At 39.1% G+C, this 9,860-nt stretch overlaps 3 non-coding genes across 3 annotated transcripts; all 3 read right to left on the bottom strand.

Annotated features, from left to right (window-relative positions):
- Window positions 1-1,111: 1,111 nt before the first annotated feature.
- trnan-guu (transfer RNA asparagine (anticodon GUU)) lies at window positions 1,112-1,185 on the bottom strand. Its single transcript has one exon. It is a non-coding gene; the product is annotated as a tRNA-Asn (tRNA).
- A 1,550-nt stretch (window positions 1,186-2,735) lies between these two features.
- Window positions 2,736-2,807, bottom strand: trnaw-cca (transfer RNA tryptophan (anticodon CCA)). Its single transcript has one exon. It is a non-coding gene; the product is annotated as a tRNA-Trp (tRNA).
- Window positions 2,808-6,725: 3,918 nt separating this feature from the next.
- trnal-uag (transfer RNA leucine (anticodon UAG)) lies at window positions 6,726-6,807 on the bottom strand. Its single transcript has one exon. It is a non-coding gene; the product is annotated as a tRNA-Leu (tRNA).
- Between the last annotated feature and the right edge of the window lie 3,053 nt (window positions 6,808-9,860).

Here is a 9,860-nt window from a genome sequence, read left to right as displayed (position 1 = left end):
TCCGACACTAAGGTAAGAGAGACAAAATCACTCATCACGAACATTTGTAATTACGACACTTCACTGTTGCATTTCTGGGTTGTGACATTCTGAACATGGCATGTTAAAGTATATAGAAAACCTAGATCAGAACAGGCTAAATGCAATTCAAAGTGATTTATATTTTTTTAATTCTTTCTAAATGATAAAATATATTTTTCAGTGATTATGACACTTCGGTATTACATAAAATATGCTTCAATGCCAAAATAAATAATAATGGAAAAAATACCCACAGTGGACATTCATAGTTGTGATTATAGGAATGTTATATATCAGGTGGGTAGCTGTGTCAGCATGCGTAGGCTGCAAAGCAAAAAGTAAAGGATTATTCCATGCTGAAAAGAGAAGAAAGGAAACATAACATGTTGGCCATGGAGCCTTCTTCAGGTGTGAGAAAGACAGGGCAGTAAGCAAAGATAATTTTCTTTATCTTTACTTACTGCAGTTTATCTTTGATGACAACATCAAAGACGTTAGGAAGTTTTACGGCTAACAGCTCCACATCAACTTCCTTTTATAACTAACCTCATCAGATCTCTCAACTCCCAACTCTTCCAATTTCTCACTTCAGAGAAGGATAAAAAACTCAATCATCCTCTACAGAGAAAAACCATCAACACCCCTACCACCTCCACCAATCCTAACCTTGTTGTTACTATACCCTCTGACCTTTCCCTTTCACCCCTTTGCATCCTCAGCTAACATATTTTAAAATTACAATAGACTGTATAGTATTTATGTTTAAAATTAAGGTAAATATGTCAAAATATCAAAATCCAACTGCACAGTGCTATCGTAACAATGCTTGTCAAGTTCTCAAACAAACCTGCATTGTATTTTTAAAATATTTCAGCAGAGGATTCAACTGGAGTATAAATGACGATTCGACGATAATTTTTCTTGGGTGAATATGGTTTTCTGGGGAGTTGCGATGTTGGGCATTATTGGACATTTCCCGGTTACCCTGACACGTGTTAAACACTCGCAGTTCCTGCAAATATTAAAATGGTTATGGTTTCGCTGAGAAATCCAATCGACTGAAGACAACGTTTACATCGCAAAAGAACCCCGTCCCTGGGTGGACTCGAACCACCAACCTTTCGGTTAACAGCCGAACGCGCTAACCGATTGCACCACAGAGACTGACTGGCAGGTTCTTCTCTCGAATCACACGTTTTCGGTTAAAAAAAATCTCTTACCGTTCATTTTGCCAGCTGGTAATATTTCTTCTGCACTGATAACCAAGAATTGAATTTCATTTTTCGCAAGCTGTGTGAATTTCATCAAAAACAAGTTTTCCAGAAAGGAGATGAACACATGCATTTAACGAAATCAAGCCCTTTGTGAGTGCCCAAAATGGTACGTTCTGTACTACAAGATAGGAAGAAAGACACGGCTGGGATTTGAATCTCGGTTCTTTTGTTTAACAGAGAAGCGCTTTAACCAACTAAGCTACGGTGACAGGACAGCCATCACCTTTTACAGCCACTTGGACACACCGCTCTGAGACATCTGCGTTCAGTAAGCGCTGAACCTGCGCTCAGAGCAAATTGCCTCTTTTGCATAGCAGCCCCGACACTGAGAAACGAAGAGAACTGGCTTTTATCTGGCATTTTTCATGTCCAATGCGTTTGACATCTCCCAAGGGCGACAGAGTTCTTTTGCGACACTATTTCTTCTTTTTTATTTCTGTACGCTTTGATAAAAAAACGAGAAATCGTGCAAGGGAAAAATGTCTTTTTTTCATAGAGAAAACGTGCACCAGGAAATGTTGTGTTGAGAAGAAGTGATTTAACATGATACGTGACCTAATTAATCGGAGCAATTGCTCACCCACCGAGGTTGGAGAGTCTGTTGGATGTGATAATTATACGGTGCTGTGGAAGAAAACAGTCTTTCTTTGAATTCTCAATCAATCGGAATTTCAATGCGAAATATAAACCCCTTGTCTGATTTAAAGAGGTTATATTTTAAAACTCATAAAAAATTAGAAAACACATGTTTCTCACTTTGAAATTTAAGACGGAGCGGTGCGTTACTAGTAGCGGCGCTGAGCACACTATGGGGGAATTCAGGTCATGTGAAATGCCAGCGGTTTAATAAACAACGCGTCTGATTTCGGATCATAAGATTGTAGGTTCGACTTCTACCTGGCTCGTGTAAATTTTATTCAAACTCCTGAGTAATACATGTATATTATGTGATGAACCGCACCTGAAAGCAAACGTTGGGTCTGTTTCCTTTGTTTTCCAGCATGAAGTAGCAAATCGTTACAAAAAGCACCTGCTAATGTCCAATAGCGGGTTTTTTTTTTCTAAATTACATTTTCAGGCTTCAGACACTTTTTAATAAAACAAAAGTGTCCGGAAACTCATTAACTTTCAGGTTTGCTTGAACCTGTACTAAAAAAAGTTATCTGAAACTTCCGGGATTCCATTTTCTGATGTAGCTGTCTCTAAAGTTGGACGTGATGTTAAGCAGATGTGAACTGTGCCTTTTCTCTTCAAAAAAAAACAAAGTTCTTTTTTTCCCCTCCACTCCAATGCTGGAGACTGTAAGCCTGTGTGAGCTCCACACTGCGTGTCCTGTACTACTCTATTTTGTTTAGATTATCTATGTGGTGTACAGATAGAACTCAACTGCATGGTGTGAATTCCGTGTTCAGGACCAGCAGAACCTGAAAAACTAACAGCTGACCTCGACGTGATTTGAACACGCAGCCTTCTGATCTGGAGTCAGACGCGCTACCGTTGCGCCACGAGGTCACAACAATCAGTGCCTTTGAATTCCCCAAAGGACACAAATCAGCTTCACAAAAAAAAAATCTGTGAAGAGCGCCGCTCTTCCGAAGAGAGTCTCTTCATCCCAGACCACATTTTATTCTTCCTGCGCAGCTCTTGTGCAGATGTTGTTCTCAATTACAGATCCAGGAACACTGATTTTTTTTTCCTATTTTTTTTAAATTAAGTACCCCATGGTGCAACGGTAGCACGTCTGTCTCTAAATCCCCAAGTTCATTTTCAAAGTATATCGGAGTCAACTGATACTGATCAGGTTCTGCTGCTACTGAACCTGCAGTCTTCACCTTAAAGTTCAATTCCCCAAGCCTTTTGACATTATATGTCCATCCCTTCTCGTCAAAACTTGTATTTTCACAGGGTACCCTTCAGAAATCGCAGTATAGAATGAAAAAACTCCAGTAGATCTCGGCCGCTGTTGGTGATTTTCCTTTAAAAATAAATGAATCTCTTGAAATTTTACAGAGTCCCACAGGCCTTTTTTAATGAGGGACAGCAGCAGCCACATCAGGAACTGCGTCCCCTTGTCCAATCCGGTAGGTGCCAGCCCCAGCAGAATGTACTGGTAACTGAGCACCGCACCCGTCCCCAGGAGTTGCATGGTGTTGTCCATTCTGCCCCACACCGCCTTGGCGAAGGGGCAGCTCCAGAACACGTGCTCCTGAGTCTCCTCGATGAAACACGTGTCCAGGGGGCAATGCGGGTTCCTGGTAAGCGAGTGTCTGTAGAGGACCTCTCTGGTGGCCAGTCTCTTGTGTACGGCCATCCAGTTGAGGTCCTTCAGTTGATTGTCCAGTTCTTTAGGCATATATATTGCATATATAGCTCACTGTGTATATAATGAAGAAGCAGAGGTTAGTTTCTCATCTGCGCGTTACAGAGCCTTACGCAACTCGTACTGTACCAACAGCTAGGGTTTGATCCCTGCACGGGCTATTAGTTGAAAGGCCATTGTAAATGACGTGTAAGAGAATTATAGATACTGTAGATACTTTATTGATCCGATTAATAAAGCTTATCCAGCTGGCTTTTATGTTTCACACTAAATTGCGATCTTGAAACCAAAATAATCAGAAATATGGAACACAACCGTTGTTCCCCAAGAAGGAAAGCTGTTTAACACTGACGTCACTCCTTTTTATTTAACCCAGATTGTGAAGACAACTCCGCCCTATCAAAGGAAAATGTTGCACAAAAGTTGGAAAGCACACTCTGAATCCATCTGTACTGTATATTTGATTTCTGCGATCCGTTCAAGGCTGCTTGGTGCTTCACAAGCAAGTCATTTCAGGGAAGAAACTGAGTTTAGAGAACTACTGGTGCATTTTCACTCATTGAATTTGATCTTTGTACTCTCTTTTCATTCTCAGCTATAATATTTCAAAATTACAGTTCGGATTTGTTGGAAAACTTCACAGGCATTATTAAGTTAGGACTGTACAATTGTATTTTAATATCTTGGTATATTTACCTTCATTTTAATATGGATGTAACCATAAATGTTGTACTTTTGTTGTACATTTTAACTGAGGACGCACGGCGACTATTATACCTTGTGATACATGCAAGACATCTGTAAACGAAGATGTAATTACAGTCAAATTGGCAATTAACAGAAAACCACAATTTGTATAATATTATTTCTCTATGTCGATGATCAGTTGAAGGATTTGAAGAAACTATATATTATTCCTCGATATCGATGATCAGTTGAAGGATTTGAAGAAACAGCAGCCATAGCAGGTGATTTTGGTTTTGAACCCATCTTTACACCTCAATAATCCATTTGTCCTCGAAAAAAGAAAAGACAGGCATGTTTTGAATCTCATAATGATCATATTCTCGATCCAAAGAAACATATAAATTTGATTCCTTCCGTAGTATTTTGGATTTTCTTACGAAGATCTCACGAAGTATTGCCAGGATCTATATTTAGCATTCGGTAGCGATAACACTGCTGATATTGATTGAGTAGAAATCTATGATGTATTGACAACTTTATCTGAAGCGAGAAGTCCTAGAACGCTGTCTATGAAGTGTTAGGATTCATACCAAGATATACTTTTTGTTTTCAACCCAAAATGCTGCTATTGCATTACACATTATATGAACATTACCAGTTTTGGTAGCTTCTCTGCACCATTTTTCAAAACTGAAACTAATTACAAAATTACTTAAGATCAACCATGACAAAAAATTATAAATCAGGACTAATATTAATATCAACTGATGTTACTACAGAAAAAAAGATTTAACTGAAATATTAATAAGACTATGCAAGCCTAAAAAGCCTAAAAAAAAAAAACTTTTTTTTTAGAAATGGGCTCACACACCGGAAGACACTAACATTTCTCTTCGTTAGAGTATGTGGATAACAGTTTAACCCAAAATGTTTGGAGTCCAGAGGGAGGACTCGCTCGCTGAATGATCTCTCAAGAAATCCCTGGTGAGATTCAACAGGTGTTTTCTTCAACAGCCACTAAAACTCTGATGACCTTCTCTGGATTTCCTGAATATGACGTAAAATTAGTTCAAATCATTTGGTAGTTAACAGAACGAAATGCTTTGGAGGTACATTTAAAACAGCAGAGCAACACTGTAGCACTTTGTGTGTGACTGAATTTAATTGTGTAAACCTGGCTCTCTATGAACACGAGCAAAGAGTTCTCACTCAACAGAAGATTACGATGTGAGCACAACAATATAAGATATCTCAAGATGCCAGGGATTTCATACATGAAAAGCATGCACTCTACCACTGAGCTACACAAGACGATAATGTGATATTAGAATTTCAGAGTTCTTGACGGATTCAGGCTCCTTCTCAGAGGTCCTTGCTCGCCAAATAACTTTGCATCTGAGGAAGAGTACCACGGAAAAAAAACAACTCAACAAGAGAGCGCGTTGGTTGCTCTTGCTCTTAATGCAAGGAGCTGTTTTTTTTTTCCTCGCAATAATCATTATTAACCAGAAACAGCAGCACAGGTAGGTCGCATTTGTGATTATGTCACTTCTCTGCTTCAGCAAGGTCAATAAAAGACTCTGAAAGTAGTAAAGCAAAACTGAACTCAAAATCATATTAGGAATTCTGAGCGATATCTCCATACAGGTAATCCAATAAGAACATTGAAATATTTGAATATCATCTCTCTGTATATTGCGCTGCTTTTTACCCAGAGTAAAACTATTGGATTGAAGGAATGCTAACCGCTGGGTTAAAATGTATAGTTGTTATTTGGAGAAATCTGTAAACTCGTGATCTTATATGTTTTAAAAGACAGCACGGGAAAAAACGACAGTGCTGATTATTTTCCGGAGACGGAGCACTGATGACCTATCCGAGCTAATTGATAAAGCCCACCCAGTGGATACTCTAGCAGAACGCCAAAGAACATTCACCTTTGTATCCAAAGAAACCACAGGAACAACATCAGGAAGCACAATCAATTCCCCTTTTAAATCTTTCCTGTAAGGTATGCTATGTGAATTCATGAAGTTAATCCTCTGATCTCTTTTGATCACGAACAAAGTATTTCTGATGGAGCGCTATGCTCAAAGATTTAATAAGCTTTACCCCTGCCAACGATTCGGTGTAAAGAATTAAAAGTTTCACAGACAAAAGCAGCTCACCACCACAGCCAATATTAAATGTACTTGCCGGAATACTATCATGTGCACTGCCTCAAAAGTGATCTCGGCAGACGTTGTTCCCTACATAAAGCTGAACGTGCCAAAGATAATTTCTGTTGAGAAAACAAAATATTTTTTCTGCCTTGATGTTAAGCTGACAGCCTGTCTTTTAGAAAGTCTATCTCTAAACACCTCCCGCAGCCTAACAAAAAGCGCTTTTACTGATCGTATTGCAGGTCTTAAAATACTAATATTTGGCAGCAGTGGGACTTGAACCCACACCCCCAGAGAAACTGGAGCCTAAATCCAGCACCTTAGACTGCTCGGCCACACTACCTTTCTCCATACCCATCTTCCTCACATTGCTGGCTTGGACTGGGGGGCTTCAGCTCTTGTCGTCGGATCTAATGATATCATGACATGACATGTGGAAGTGACTGCACCTTCATCTTCCGAGATGCTTCCGAGATGCTTTCAATAGCACAAACGCTACTTTCACCGGCACAAACATAGCAATAATGAAGATGGTGGGATTCATCCTTTGTGCTATTTGTAGGGGTGCAACTCTACTGATGGCGATCTACTGACTTGAAGAGCAAAAATCAAAATCCTCTGCTACTACTGTTGCTTTTTTCATAGTTTCTTCAAATCCTTCATTTGAACGTCGATTTTGAAGGATATTGATGATAATACCACATAAATTGTGGTTTTCTTGTGATCGCCAATTTTATTCAAATACCAGCCTTTTTTACAGTTCCTTGCGTGTTTCACAAGGTATAATAGCCCCCCTCGCATCCACAGCTAACATATTTTAAAATGACAATAGATTATACAGCATGCATGTTAACATTTAGATTAAAAATATATAAATAAAATAAAGTACAGATACCAAATAACATACAGTGCTAACCCAATAATTCTTGTCAGGTTCTCCAACAAATCTGCGTTGTTATTTTAACATGTTTCAGCTGAGGGTGCAACAGGAGTATAAATGAATTTTCTCGCCAGCCATTCAAAAACCAAATTCCATGAGTGAACATTATTTTCTCAGACGTTGCCGGCATTGGACTTTGCCGGTGGTATTGAATTATGTCCACAACTGTTGTAGTAGTTCCTTCTTGAAGTTCAACACGTGCAAAGCACTCTTAATATCATAGGTGTTAATGTTCGCTGAGTCTATTCGAGTCATGGTGTGTATCCTTGCCTATCATTGGGAGACGGGTAGCTTTTTTACACTCAGATTCCAATCTTCAATGCTTTGTGTGAGAGCTTACATAACTTTCATTTTCTCACATTTTCTGACGACTGTTCCAAAGGGGCACCCTGTCAATTCCGAATACTTTTCAAAAATCTGCCTGCATGTTTGATTATTGTCATTTCATTTAGAAAAAGTTCAATATTGATCATAACTAAAGAAAATAATTATCACGAACAAAAAAGGGATAAAGATGCGAGTCGATCTTGAATCACAGCTGGGTGACTCTGGCTTCTGTTCTGATATGGTTGTACGAGAAACAGGAGGAATCGCCAACCTCCTATAGAACATGAGTTGAATCAGGAGTGAGACATTTTGTATACTCGTGCATATGTCAACGCCTGACCTACATCATAAAACTAACATTAAGTTGTCAGAGACATTCATTTATATACAAACGAGACAGACCAAGTAATAATTTTACATTAGTTCAGGTGGGTAAACCTGAACTAACTAACTAATAAACCTATTAATAATTCTACATTAACGTGTCCTACAATGATCAGACTAATTGAAATGGTCTGATTCAGAGCCTGTGCAGTTCGTGCTAATTACAACAAGGACAGTTCTGATAATTTTCTGACGCGAGGCCTGACGCGTTATTCATTACGCCACTGACGCTGCTATTGTAGTGCTAAAAAAACACGTTTTCTACATTTATGTCTGTTTAAAAATCACTCTAAAAAAGACAAAGGGTTTGTGTGTCGCGCTAAAATTCCGCTTCATTTCGAATGCAAATAAAAACCGTTTTGTTCCAAGAAATCATAAATTTATCACATCCTTCATACTATACTTCTCTCTTGTATTAGTAAAGCATTTTGATTTAAACTGAACAATATATGAAAGGTTTCATCTATACACTTACAAATAATAAGTATACGAATAAATACTCGGAAGAAGCCGCAGCTCAGGTATTAGAGAGATTTAAAATCGGATCGGAAGATTTAGAGTCCAGACTATAAACCAACAGCTGACACAGGTCTTTTATAGAACCGTTTTGATTTCCTCTACTTTGTCCCCGTGACGTCATTGTCCTGCTCGCAGCCGAGCCCGAAACACGTCTGGTTTCTGTCGCTGGGCGCACACCCTGCGGTCCATGCGGGTCCTAATACCCCAGTACAATGACGGGGACACTAAACTGTAAACAGGTGCCGTCCTTCGGCTGAGACGTAAAATCGAGGTCCTGACTCTCTGTGATCATTCAGGAGAATGGTGGTGGTGGAGGTGAGTCCCCATTACCTGTAAAGCGCATTGAGTGGAGTATCCAGAACAGCGCTATATAAGTGTAAGCAATAATGATTATTATTATAATGTAAAATGCAATAAAAAATAAAAAAAATCAAACTTTGATTCAAAATAGATTAATGTAAAAACTGATAAAGGTAATGCTTTTTTCAGGGCTATATCTACTTTTTTTTTAAAAGCGAAGTCTGTCGCGATTGTGAAAGTTAGAGAATGTGTACCAGCGGGTGCCTTCATATCGCGAGCGTCAGTCTCGCCCGTAGCTGCGAGAAGGTTAAAAGCGCACAAGTGATCTGTCTTTCGTCAAAGTAATTGCCGGAGCAGTAAGACGCAGAGCACCATCCAGCAGCTGTAGATGATGTTCGGGGAAGAGCTAATTCTGTTTTTAGCACAGGGAGTGAGAATGAGCTCAGTCCGGCTCCCAGCACAATCCATCCTGGTTTGGTTACAGTGCGTCTGAGGCTCTTTGGATCGTAACGTAAAAAAAACAATTGCTCACATCGTGTGACTTCCACGCCAGGAAGGAAAGGTATCACTTAAAAAAATCAGAACTGAAGATTTGGATCTTGGGCCTCAATTTGATCAAATTATTAAAATAATAATTATCAAAATATCAGACTGTGTTTCTGCAACATTTCGTGCACAGTACGCCATTTTAATCTAAAACAGTCACAACGAGGGCTTTACACGCAGTGTGGGGTATTTTCCCCTTTTATATTTTTGCCACTTTATATCGAACCTGTTATACTCCCAGAAGTGCACAGTAGCTTGTACTTAATAAAAATGTACAATTCACCACTGGTATAAACAGATGTGTGCCGTGTTTGCCTTTGTAAGCATTTGTTTAAAAAATAAGTTCACAATACGATCAAAACACAGAAAGCACAAACTTT

Source organism: Atractosteus spatula, chromosome 10 (genome assembly GCF_055471065.1).
Source record: "Atractosteus spatula isolate fAtrSpa1 chromosome 10, fAtrSpa1.hap1, whole genome shotgun sequence".
Taxonomy (NCBI): Eukaryota; Metazoa; Chordata; class Actinopteri; order Semionotiformes; family Lepisosteidae; genus Atractosteus; species Atractosteus spatula.
This window is presented reverse-complemented; position numbering and strand designations above follow the sequence as displayed.